Source organism: Gymnoscopelus microlampas (genome assembly GCF_963454915.1).
Source record: "Gymnoscopelus microlampas genome assembly, chromosome: 19".
In the NCBI taxonomy this organism is placed as follows: domain Eukaryota; kingdom Metazoa; phylum Chordata; class Actinopteri; order Myctophiformes; family Myctophidae; genus Gymnoscopelus; species Gymnoscopelus microlampas.
Window position 1 is genome coordinate 37,927,758 of NC_139956.1, and position 11,701 is coordinate 37,939,458.

An 11,701-nucleotide genomic window follows, 5' to 3' on the forward strand; every position below is an offset into this window, starting at 1 on the left:
GGCACAAATGTGTTGAAATGGGGGTCCGTGGCACAAATTATGTTCAAATGGGGGTCCATATTATATGTCAAACTCTATGGTATAAAATGAGTCATCACCACAGGGAGCTTTAGATCTTAGATTAGATTAGATAGAAGTGAACAAACCTCCACTCCATACATTTATAAATATGTATCACTAGAAGTTCGGGCCGCTACGCGGCCCGAACGTCTAGCGTGACGCGTCGTTCACTTTGCAGTGCCACCTTACAGGCACCTCACAGTGTGAGAGAGAGTTTTGTGCTCTCCTAAATCCACGGCAGGCTTTGAAAGTACCCACTTCAGAAAGAGGTGACGTGCATCACCTCTCCAATGACCAAAACCCACTTTGTGATTACTCAGACCTGGTATGGCAGACCTGTGGGGAGTGTGCAGTGGTGTACAATGTGAAAAGATAGTTGAAATCGCAGGAGATGAAGTTAGCAGTTTATTTGTGTAAAGGGTCGTCGGCGTGGGTTGTGTTGAGGATGGAAGCCGTCGAACTGGTGCATCCTACCTATTTATAGGTAGGATGTGATGTCATGCTGTCGTGAGATTACGTCACACTGGCGTGTCTCATCGTGATGTCACGACCGTGATGTCATATGACGTCACACTGGCTACATACATACATACTGACAACCGACATGGCGCAGGATTCAAATTGTATATATAGATGAATACTGTCCATCAACACTGATGATGATGATGATGATGATGATGATGATGATGATGATGATGATGATGATGATGTAAATATCAGTGTCATATTGTGTCTCTTATGATACAAACTTGTATTTTATATAATATTTTAGATTTTTATAGTTTTACACAATATACAGAGGAAAACTGTATATTTGATCATGTAATTATGACAGTAATAATATTGTTTCTTGTATATATAAACCTTTATACTTTAACCACTTGAACCCCATATACTTTATTGACTGGGGTCCCCCATGGTTCTATACTTGATCCCCTGCTTTTTCCCACCTCTACACCAGATCTCTTGGGTGAAAATAGCAGATCTACAAGCTATCTACTAGCTAAGATCTACGTCAGAAAGCAACACATTGTGAGCAGTGTTCATTTTGACAGCAAATTATAGTCATATGTTAGTCATTCTGAAATGTTTTAGTTTTAGTCTAGTTTTAGTCGACTAAATCTACAGTTGATTTAGTCTGAAATGTATTTTTGAGGGCCATGATGGCGTCGTAATGCCTGATTTATACTTGGCTGGTGCCAAAAATAGTTGTGAGCTTGTAGATCGGTTATTTTCAGAGTGCATGGACTTGCATGGACAATCACTCTGGATTCAAACATCTACTAATTGTGTTAATGAACTCAAATCAATCATTGTTTATTCATTGATTCATTATTACATCATTGTTTCCTCACTTATTCCATTATTGTGTTTTCATTGAATATGAATGTGATATTATTCTCATTCTTCACATGTTATTGTATGATCATCATGTGTAGAAGTATGAATAGTTTAATAAATGTATTCTTGACAGTCTGTCGTTGTTCCTGTGTATTGATATTCATAGTGTTGTCATGACAACATGGCCACAGCTCATTGGTCATGTATAATAACGACGTTGGATCCATTGGAACAAAGGTTATTATTTTTACATTTCATGAAAAGGCAACACTGCTGATTACCTGCATTACACCTGCAGTAATCTGATTACCTGCATTACACCTGCAGTAATCTGATTACCTATATACACCTGCAGTAATCTGATTACCTATATACACCTGCAGTAATCTGATTACCTGCATTATACCTGCAGTAATCTGATGACCTGCATTACACCTGCAGTAATCTGATTACCTGCATTAAACCTGCAGTAATCAGAGGGGCACGGTGGCGCAGTCGGTAGCGCTGTCGCCTTACAGCTAGAAGGTCCTGGGTTCGATTCCCGCCAGGGACGCTGTGGGTGCTGGGGGCGTGTTCTCTCCTCCACGTCATCAGCGCCCATACCCTAGGTTGGGTTGGTGAAAGGGCCTACTCTGTGTGGAGTTTGCATGTTCTCCCTGTGTCTCCTAGGGTAGTTAATACCCTCACAAAAACATGTAGTAATCCTGGTCACTATACTGCCTCCCCCTGGTCAGCCGGGGCGCCTGATGGAGGAGAAGGGAACTGGTTGGAATAACGTGTTCCTTCCACGCGCTATGTCCAACCAGGGAAACTCCCCCCTGTCGGGTGATAAGCAGCGGCCTGCTTGCTCCTCATGCATTGAAGGAGGCATGAGCTTCAGCTTGGGCTCTCCCTAGGCTGGCAGAGGGTAGGTAGTGCCCAGGATTACATAGGCAATTGGCACTGGGTGAAAAAATGTGGGTTACAAAATCGTGGGATAAAAATTATAATAAAAAAAAAAAAACCTGCAGTAATCTGATTACCTGCATTTCACCTGCAGTAATCTGATTACCTGCATTACACCTGCAGTATCCTAACAGGGAGGAAGAGGACAGATATTGAATGACCCCCAGAAGCAAAGATTTTAGTTAAAAATGTGTATATATATATATGTATTCAAAGATTTGTCACATTTTACAAATTTCGTTCACAAATAGCAGATCTACAAGCTCATAGCGCGGCACCGAGTGCCGCGCTATGAGCTTGTAGATCTGCTATTTTTAAAAGCCAAAGAAATGTTAAAATGACACAGATGCGTTCCTGTATTGAATGGGTTAAAGTGATTTACACATATAGATGTTATAGGTCTTCCTTTAGGACTTCTAAACTACATGACACTGACATGAACTTTATTAATGCTCTACATGTGATTTAACACCTCTTTATATGCACTGGTGGAAAGTAACTAAGTACATTTACTCAAGTACTGTACTTAAGTACAGTTTTGAGGAATTTTTACTTTACTAGAGTATTTCCAATTGTCAGTACTTTTACTTCTACTCCACTACATCTCAGAGGCAAATATTGTACTTTTACTACACTTTAATTATTTGTAAACTTTAGTTACTAGTTACTTAGATTTGGATTATTATTACGAAACATACATTAACCTCTTCAGCCCATGAGCTTGTAGATCTGCTATTTTCGGGCTAATGTTCCCCTCAGAATAGGGATGCTAGAGTTCAAGTGTCCAGAATCCATGACTTTTTAATGGTGTTTTTAGGTCAAATGTGTCACCACAATAAGCATGGCACTGTGTTAAGGACTGTTGTATCTCCATTCTCCTTGAGGTGTTTGGTTTGATGTAAAACCATTACTGTGTAAACATTTATCAACAAACTATACTACCAACAATGGTTAAACATTGTCCAAATTGTCAAATATTACAGGCAACAATTTTGAAAATAGCCGATCTACATGCTCACAACGCCTCGCAACTGTAGATTGGCTATTTTCACTATGGAACCGAGTTAAACTAAATATAATGCCTCAATTCCTACAATTCCAAGAGCTTATCAGGGTGGGGGGTCCCCAGTTCAAAGATGATTATTTTGGGGGGGTCCCCTGTACAAATAGGATATTTTTGGGGGGTCCCCAGTACAAATAGGATTATTTTGGGGGGTCCCCAGTACAAATAGGATACTTTTGGGGGGTCTCACCCTGAACAGATTGAGAACCACTGCTATAATGGAGCGTCCATCAAGCTGTCTTTTAGCAACTGGAGATGTGAGTCTAGAACAGAGGGTGTGGCTTATTCTTTAGTAAAATGTGACATTAATGTGACATAAAACACAAATGTCACATGTGTGTTTTATTATGCATGTTTCTTTGTGTGTCTTGGAATGAGCAGGAACTTACATTTTAGGAAAAGACCCCTATCCCACATGTCGCCACAAGGGGGCAAATCAGGTGGTTTTAGGAGGTCATGTGACATCTTTCTTCAAGGAAGAGAGAAAGAACAACATCAGTTTGTCCCTGTTTGTTCAGGTAAATAAAGTATTAGAACATAAAACATGTTCAAAATAAGCTCCGTGATGTAAAACAAAGCTTGTCTTGAGGGTTTTACCAGAAATGTGGTGATTGTGTTTTAGTTTATTGTGTGTAGTTGAATCTAAAGGTCTAAGCAGTCAGATTGATGGCAGCCATTACTGCTGCTCACACACACACACACACACACACACACACACACACACACACACACACACACACACGTGTGTTTTGGTTTGTTTCAATTTTACAGTATTTGTGTTTCTGCCTTTAGTGTTTAAAGCTCCTGTTGTGTGTTTAATCCATCAGGACCGGGAACGCATCTGTGTCATTTTTTTACATGTCTTTGGCTATTCAAAAATAGCAGATATACAAGCTAAAATATATATTTTTATAGCGCGGCACCGAGTGCCTATGAGCGCTATGAGCTTGTAGATCTGCTATTTTGGAATAGCCAAAGAAATGTTAAAATGACACACAGATGTGTTCCCGATCTTAAAGGGTTAATATGTTAGTCTACCTTTTGTGTTGATAAATGTTTATTTTTGGTGTTGATAAATGAGTTAATTCTCTCCAGTAGGGTCTTGTAAAGTGTCTTTCTAGTAAGTCAATACAGTATTAACTGTTGTCAGAGCAGAAGTATGGAATAATGTTAATTCATGTTTATGCATAAATAATAAGTTTTATCAAGTTGATAAAAACATGTAATAGTGAAGGATATGAAACATTGTCTTCTCCAGATAGACAGACTGTCTATGAGAGCTGAGATAGAACAGTATTTCAGCCTCTTGTTTTGCATTATTTGTCTTTTACAATCTTCCCAGAATGTCAGTCCACAGAGAACTAGTCAGTGAACGTGGCCCAGACTCCTCAACACATTAAAGCCGGGTAAGCATCTGTGTCATTTGTACATTACTTTGGCTATTCAAAAATAGCAGATCTACAAGTTCACAGCGCGTCACTTCGTGCCGCGCTGTGAACTTGTAGATCTGCTATGTTTGAAAAATCTTGGAAATTTGTGCAAACCCTTTTCTTTTCTTTTCTTTTTTTGCAAGCGCTCATTTTCAACCCTGATCTGTGCTTCTGGGGGTCCCTGGAACATAATATTTTGAAATGGGGGTCCACGGCCAAATACATATCATTTTGGGGGTCCTTGACATGAAAATGTTTTGAGCACCAATGATATAGAAACATACTTGTAGGATTTAGAAGACATTAAAGGGTCTTAAAGGGTTAATTAACACAAGGACAATAAGGTGATAGAATCCTAAAACCATAATATGTTCTACCTAAGGATGAGATTTATATGTAACACAAGTTTCCATATAGTCTAACACACACACACACACACACACACACACACACACACACACTTCAAAAATAGCAGATCTACAAGCTTATAGCGCGGCACCGAGTGCCGCGCTATGAGCTTGTAGATCTGCAACCAAATGGACCCTTATGGGTCTGTAACTCAGAGAGTGTAAAAATGGAACCAAATGGACCCTAACAGGTCCATTTGGTTCCATTTGTACACTCTCTGAGTTAAATTAACATAGATTTTACAATATAAATTGGCGTCCCAGAGATAGGAATGCCATTAAATGGGGGTCCGCAGCCCTAATGCATGTCAAACTGGGGGTCCTTGAAATTAAAATGGTTTAAAATCACTGCTAGAGCCGTAAAATCTTCTCTTACGGGGGTCCTTGGCATATATTTTCAAATGGGGGTCTGCGGGCTAATAAGTGTCAATTTGGGGGTCCTTGACATGAAAAAGTTTGAGAACCACTGCTCTAGACTACATGCTGGATTGCTTCATGTACAGCTCAGTGTTTAGGGGAGCCTTAACACTGAGGCTGCCTCAGTGTTTTTGTGTGTGTGTGTGTGTGTGTGTGCGTGTGTGTGTGTGCGTGCGTGTGTGTGTGTGTGTGTGTGTGTGTGTGTGTGTGTGTGTGTGTGTGTGTGTGTGTGTGTGTGTGTGTGTGTGTGTGTGTGTGTGTGTGTGTGTGTGTGTGTGTGTGGAAGAGAGAGTATATGAGTGTTTATGTGCAGCGCTGTGTGTTCTCATTCTACTACCCTGCCACTAACCTCGCGTCACCAGTCTTTCCACCTCAGAGGAAAGCCTGGTATGCGTTACTAAAGACCCATATGATCCGGTCTAGGCCACGCCTACTGAAAAAAGAAAAAAAGAATCCTCTTTCCGGATTGTCGCGATCCGGTTTTGCGGTGCCGCTTTGTTTTGGTTCCCCAATCCCTATTTAAATGGAATAGAATTTCCCCGTGGGATAATACAGACGCTAAATAGTCTCCGGAAAGTACTCTCACATTTGTATTTAAAAAATAAGCTCAACTACGCCGCATCAAGGATTTTATAGCACAGAGCTATTTTGGGGTGAGACGTCTTTCCGGTTTGTCGCGATCCGGTCCGCTCCCGACCGGATCATATACCCGAAAAGGAACGCTGCCCAGGCTACCCTGCCACCAACATGTGGAATCCATCCATTAAAGGGATTCTTTCTATGGATTTGTCACTCCATGGAGACGTGAATTCATGGATATTTATTCGTTTTTTTCTCATTCCTAAGACAATAATTTGATGACCAGCAGACCGGTAGGCAGTGTTTCTGGTAGGAGACACAAAGGAGACTCTTTGTGTCTCCTACCGGAACCGCTGCCGGTCATCACATTATTGTCTTAGGAATGAGACAAAAAATAATAATATCCATGAATTCACGTCTCCATGGAGTGACTAATCTATAGAAAACAAGTCATTGTGGGGGTGAACTATCCCTTTAAGAGATGTAAATCACTGGACCATGGAAAGGAGGTGTCATTCACTGCAGCCGTTTCTCCTTTTTCTCCTTTTGAACATAATAGTGTTTTGTATTTGTTGATGACATGTATTATTGTGTTCTTTTATGTTGCTATGTTGATGAATTGAATGCATAGGACCATAATGGAAACAAGACCCCAGGACTTTTTTTATGTTCTCCTTTTTATCCTTAATGACTAAAAGGACCACCTGCTGTGTTTACCTTTATGACACTAATAAAGTATGAAATCAATCAATCAATCAATGAAGTCCATTGTGTTCCAGGTGAAGCTGGTGTCAGAGCTTCTACCTGAAGAACGTCCAGACCATAGAGGTATAATATAACTAGAGGGAGGATTGCCCCGCCCCCAGCTATCATTTCAATGAATGTGCTCACTGGCGTTTTGAAGCACCCGGAAGCCTGCCGGAAGTAGAATTATTGAGACGGTTTTGGGTTGGCGTAAAGTTATGAGCATGCGCACTAGTGTCATTTTTGCGTTCTACGGCAGCCCGTGTGTCAAGGATTGAACGCGAGATATTTATGAAATTCACTGGAGATGCCTATGTATATGTAAATGCATATGTATTTATGTATAATATGTTTACATATTTATATCTCTATATATAAATATATATCAGTATGTTTTGCTCGCGCATGTATTTCTCCCCGCCTGCAGTTCCAGCTTTGGCCACTGGGGTGGCAGCTTCAAGATTTCTCAGCGGCTCTGGGGGCTTGGTCCAGACCCAGGAGACCAGAACCCTGACCCACTTCCTCTTCCTCAGCTGGCCCGCCCAGGGCATCCCCACCTCCACACGACCCCCTGCTGGACTTCCTCAGGTATTGCAGCCTGCCTGGAGCATAATGATGACAGCACTGTCCTGAACACATTCCAGTCCTCCTGTAGGCTATGACAACAGTTAGCTAAAGCATTGCTTCTCAATGTGGGGTCCGGGGACCCCCAGGGGTCCTGGGGGGGTGTTCTAGGGGGTCCCCAGCTAAATGAGTTAACATAGCATCACAATTATTTTAACCACTTTATCCACGCTCACAGCGCGTCACTTCGTGCCGCACTGTGATCTTGTACATCTGCTATTTTTGAAATATTTTTTAATTCTATCTAAAATGTTTGGACGTTTTTTTTTTAGGTAAATCTTCTCTTCTGGGGGTCCCTGGCACAGAGCCTTTTCAGATGGGGGGTCCCTGGCACAGAGCCTTTTCAGATGGGGGTCCGTGGCCAAATACATATAACATTTGGGTGTCCTTGTCCTTGAAAAGGTTAGAGAACCACTGATCTATAAAACATGTTCACATACATGTCCATCCTAAAGCCATGTAAGTGAAGGTGTAGTGGTTGTGAACGAGAATCCTGACAGATTCACTAGAGCAGCTCTGACTCTGTTCTTCAGAGATTACAAAGTGAGTGACAGGTGGGTCACTGGTTATTGGGACAGAATGCTCTGCAAGATACTCCGTTTTTTACAACGTGCTGACTGCAAAAAACTATCGGCCGCACAACATGACTTTAACAGACCGTGCCCTTACCCAATAACACTGTTACCTCTTTCTTTCGTCCGTCCGTCCGTCTCTCAGCATATTTTATGTCATTATTAACAGACAGATTTGACACAACAATGAACACAAGCCATTGCCTGACGGCATCCGCCTTGTATGCACACACACTCAATTGGCATCACCTCTAGGGTTTAAGACAGTGGTTTTCAACAACCAGTGGTCTGGGGACCACCAGTGGTCCTTGAGGGAGTACCAGGGGGGTCCCCAGCAAACTTAGTTAATAGCGCCACGATAATTTTTAACCACTTAGCTTTGGCTATTCAAAAATAGCAGATCTACAAGCTCATAGCGCGACACCGAGTGCCGCGCTATGAGCTTGTAGATCTTCTATTTTTTGAAAAACCTTGAAAAAGTGTGCATATCTTTGAATATTTAGATTTTTTTAAAGCGAAAATTAACTGATATCTTTGCTTCTGGGGGTCCCTGGCACAACACATTTTCAAATGGGGGTCCACGGCCAAATTTATATCAATTTAGGGGTCCTTGGCATGAAAAAGGTTGAAAACCACTGGTTTAAGAGGTTAAAAGCTGCTATATGATATGTGAAGAGCACACTGAGGAGTTGTTGTGGCTCCTCCCTGTATTATCTAACATGAGATTAAATTCCACTTTATTGATCCTATAGGCAGGAACTTAAGAGTTACAAGATCATATGAAAAGTGCAAACGGTGCATTTAAAAAAAAACTACAAGCTTGCAGGACAGAAGCATCTATTAAGTTAAAACAAAAAACATCACTTTTTTAGTGTGAAGGTGAAGCAGTCTAGTCATCAGTCTCTGGACCCAGAGCTTTTCTTATGTGATTCCCATGTCTTTTCTTGTTTATTTGCTGGAGAACTTCTGTCGTCTGGTCCAAGTTCCTCTCTTGACTTGCAGGCGTGTTTTAAAGGTCTTAAAAAGTCCTGAAATTGTAACTTTACAAAAATGTGCAGATACCCTGCATACACCTTTACTGTACGTTGGTTTGTTTACCGTTGAGTAAGAAAACAATGTTGAGCTAATCATGTGGGGACCCCCCTCCCCGCCCCCCAAAAAAATTAATTGGGACCCCCAGTTTGGGAACCTTTGTCTTAAGCCACCGAGCCACTGAGTTTGGACGCACAACGTCATCTTGTTCTCTGGGTTATTAGATTTGTGCAGAACTGGGATTGGAACTCATAAAGCGTTTTAATGTGAACATTTATAATATTGAGACACTTAACCCATTAAGACCAGGAACGCATCTGTGTGTCATTTTCACATTTCTTTGGCTATTCAAAAACATAGCAGATATACAAGCTCATCTGTAGATCTGCTATTTTTAAATAGACAAAGTGTAAAAGACTGCTTTTTTTTTTTAGCTCAAATCAAATGTATTAAAGGAGTAGTTCACCCAAAACATTTCTTATTTCCTGACCTCACATGACCTCACTGAGTGTGTGTGTGTGTGTGTGTGTGTGTGTGTGTGTGTGTGTGTGTGTGTGTGTGTGTGTGTGTGTGTGTGTGTGTGTGTGTGTGTGTGTGTGTGTGTGTGTGTGTGTGTGTGTGTGTGTGTGTGTGTGTGTGTGTGTGTGCATGTTTTGTAATAATAATACTCCCCCCCCACACACACACACACACAATTGTGTGTATCGTATAAAATGATCTCTCTCGATACGTAACACATTTTATACGATACGTAACACATTTACGTATCGTATAAAAATAGTGTCACTATCGTTTCGATAGTGACACAATGGTGTCACTACCGAAACGGAAAAAAAATGTGTTCCCCCAAAAACCTGTTAGGAGTACGTTTCAGGCAATTAAAAGTTGATTGGTAGTGACTTTTTTTTTGGTCCCTAACACTCATCGAGCTCTAGACTTAGTAATTTTTTTTCCGTTTCGGTAGTGACACTACCGAAACGAAAAAAAAGATTGTTCCCCCAAAAACCTGTTAGGAGTACGTTTCAGGCAATTTAAAGTTAATTCGTAGTGACTTTTTTTTTGGTCCCTAACATTCATCGAGCTCTGGACTTAGTAATTTTTTTCCCGTTTCGGTAGTGACACTACCGAAACGAAAAAAAAATTGTTCCCCCAAAAACCTGTTAGGAGTACGTTTCAGGCAATTTAAAGTTGATTGGTAGTGACTTTTATTTTGGTCCCTAACATTCATCGAGCTCTGGACTAGTAATTTTTTTTCCGTTTCGGTAGTGACACTACCGAAACGAGAAAAAAAAATGTTCCCCCAAAAACCTGTTAGGAGTACGTTTCAGGCAATTTAAAGTTGATTGGTAGTGACTTTTTTTTTAGTCCCTAACATTCATCGAGCTCTGGACTTAATAATTTTTTTTCCGTTTCGGTAGTGACACTACCGAAACGAAAAATAAATTGTTCCCCCAAAAACCTGTTAGGAGTACGTTTCAGGCAATTTAAAGTTGATTGGTAGTGACTTTTATTTTGGTCCCTAACATTCATCGAGCTCTGGACTAGTAATTTTTTTTCCGTTTCGGTAGTGACACTACCGAAACGAGAAAAAAAAATGTTCCCCCAAAAACCTGTTAGGAGTACGTTTCAGGCAATTTAAAGTTGATTGGTAGTGACTTTTTTTTTAGTCCCTAACATTCATCGAGCTCTGGACTTAATAATTTTTTTTCCGTTTCGGTAGTGACACTACCGAAACGAAAAATAAATTGTTCCCCCAAAAACCTGTTAGGAGTACGTTTCAGGCAATTTAAAGTTGATTGGTAGTGACTTTTTTTTGGTCCCTAACATTCATCGAGCTCTGGACTTAGTATTTTTTTTTCCGTTTCGGTACTGACACTACCGAAACGATAAAAAAAAATGTTCCCCCAAAAACCTGTTAAGAGTACGTTTCAGGCAATTTAAAGTTGATTGGTAATTTGGTAGTGACTTTTTTTTTGGTCCCTAACATTCATCGAGCTCTGGACTTTTTTCCGTTTCGGTATCACTACCGAAACGAAAAAAAAATTGTTCCCCAAAAAACCTGTTAGGAGTACGTTTCAGGCAATTTAAAGTTGATTGGTAGTGACTTTTTTTTTGGTCCCTAACATTCATCGAGCTCTGGACTTAGTAATTATTTTTTCCGATTCGGTAGTGACACTACCGAAACGAAAAAAAAATTGTTCCCCCAAAAACCTGTTAGGAGTACGTTTCAGGCAATTTAAAGTTGATTGGTAGTGACTTTTTTTTTGGTCCCTAACATTCATCGAGCTCTGGACTTAGTAATTTTTTTTCCGTTTCGGTAGTGACACAGTGGTGTCACTACCGAAACGAAAAAAAAATTGTTCCCCCAAAAACCTGTTAGGAGTACGTTTCAGGCAATTTAAAGTTGATTGGTAATGACTTTTTTTTTGGTCCCTAACATTCATCGAGCTCTGGACTTTTTTCCGTTTCGGTAGTGACACAATGGTG

At 40.6% G+C, this 11,701-nt stretch overlaps 1 long non-coding RNA gene across 1 annotated transcript; it reads right to left on the reverse strand.

The window, feature by feature from the left end:
* Window positions 1–130: 130 nt before the first annotated feature.
* Window positions 131–2,579, reverse strand: LOC311034338. Its single transcript, XR_014599596.1, has 2 exons — window positions 2,406–2,579; window positions 131–1,722 (listed from the first exon to the last, which is right to left on the reverse strand). It is a non-coding gene; the product is annotated as an uncharacterized lncRNA (long non-coding RNA).
* Window positions 2,580–11,701: the final 9,122 nt, after the last annotated feature.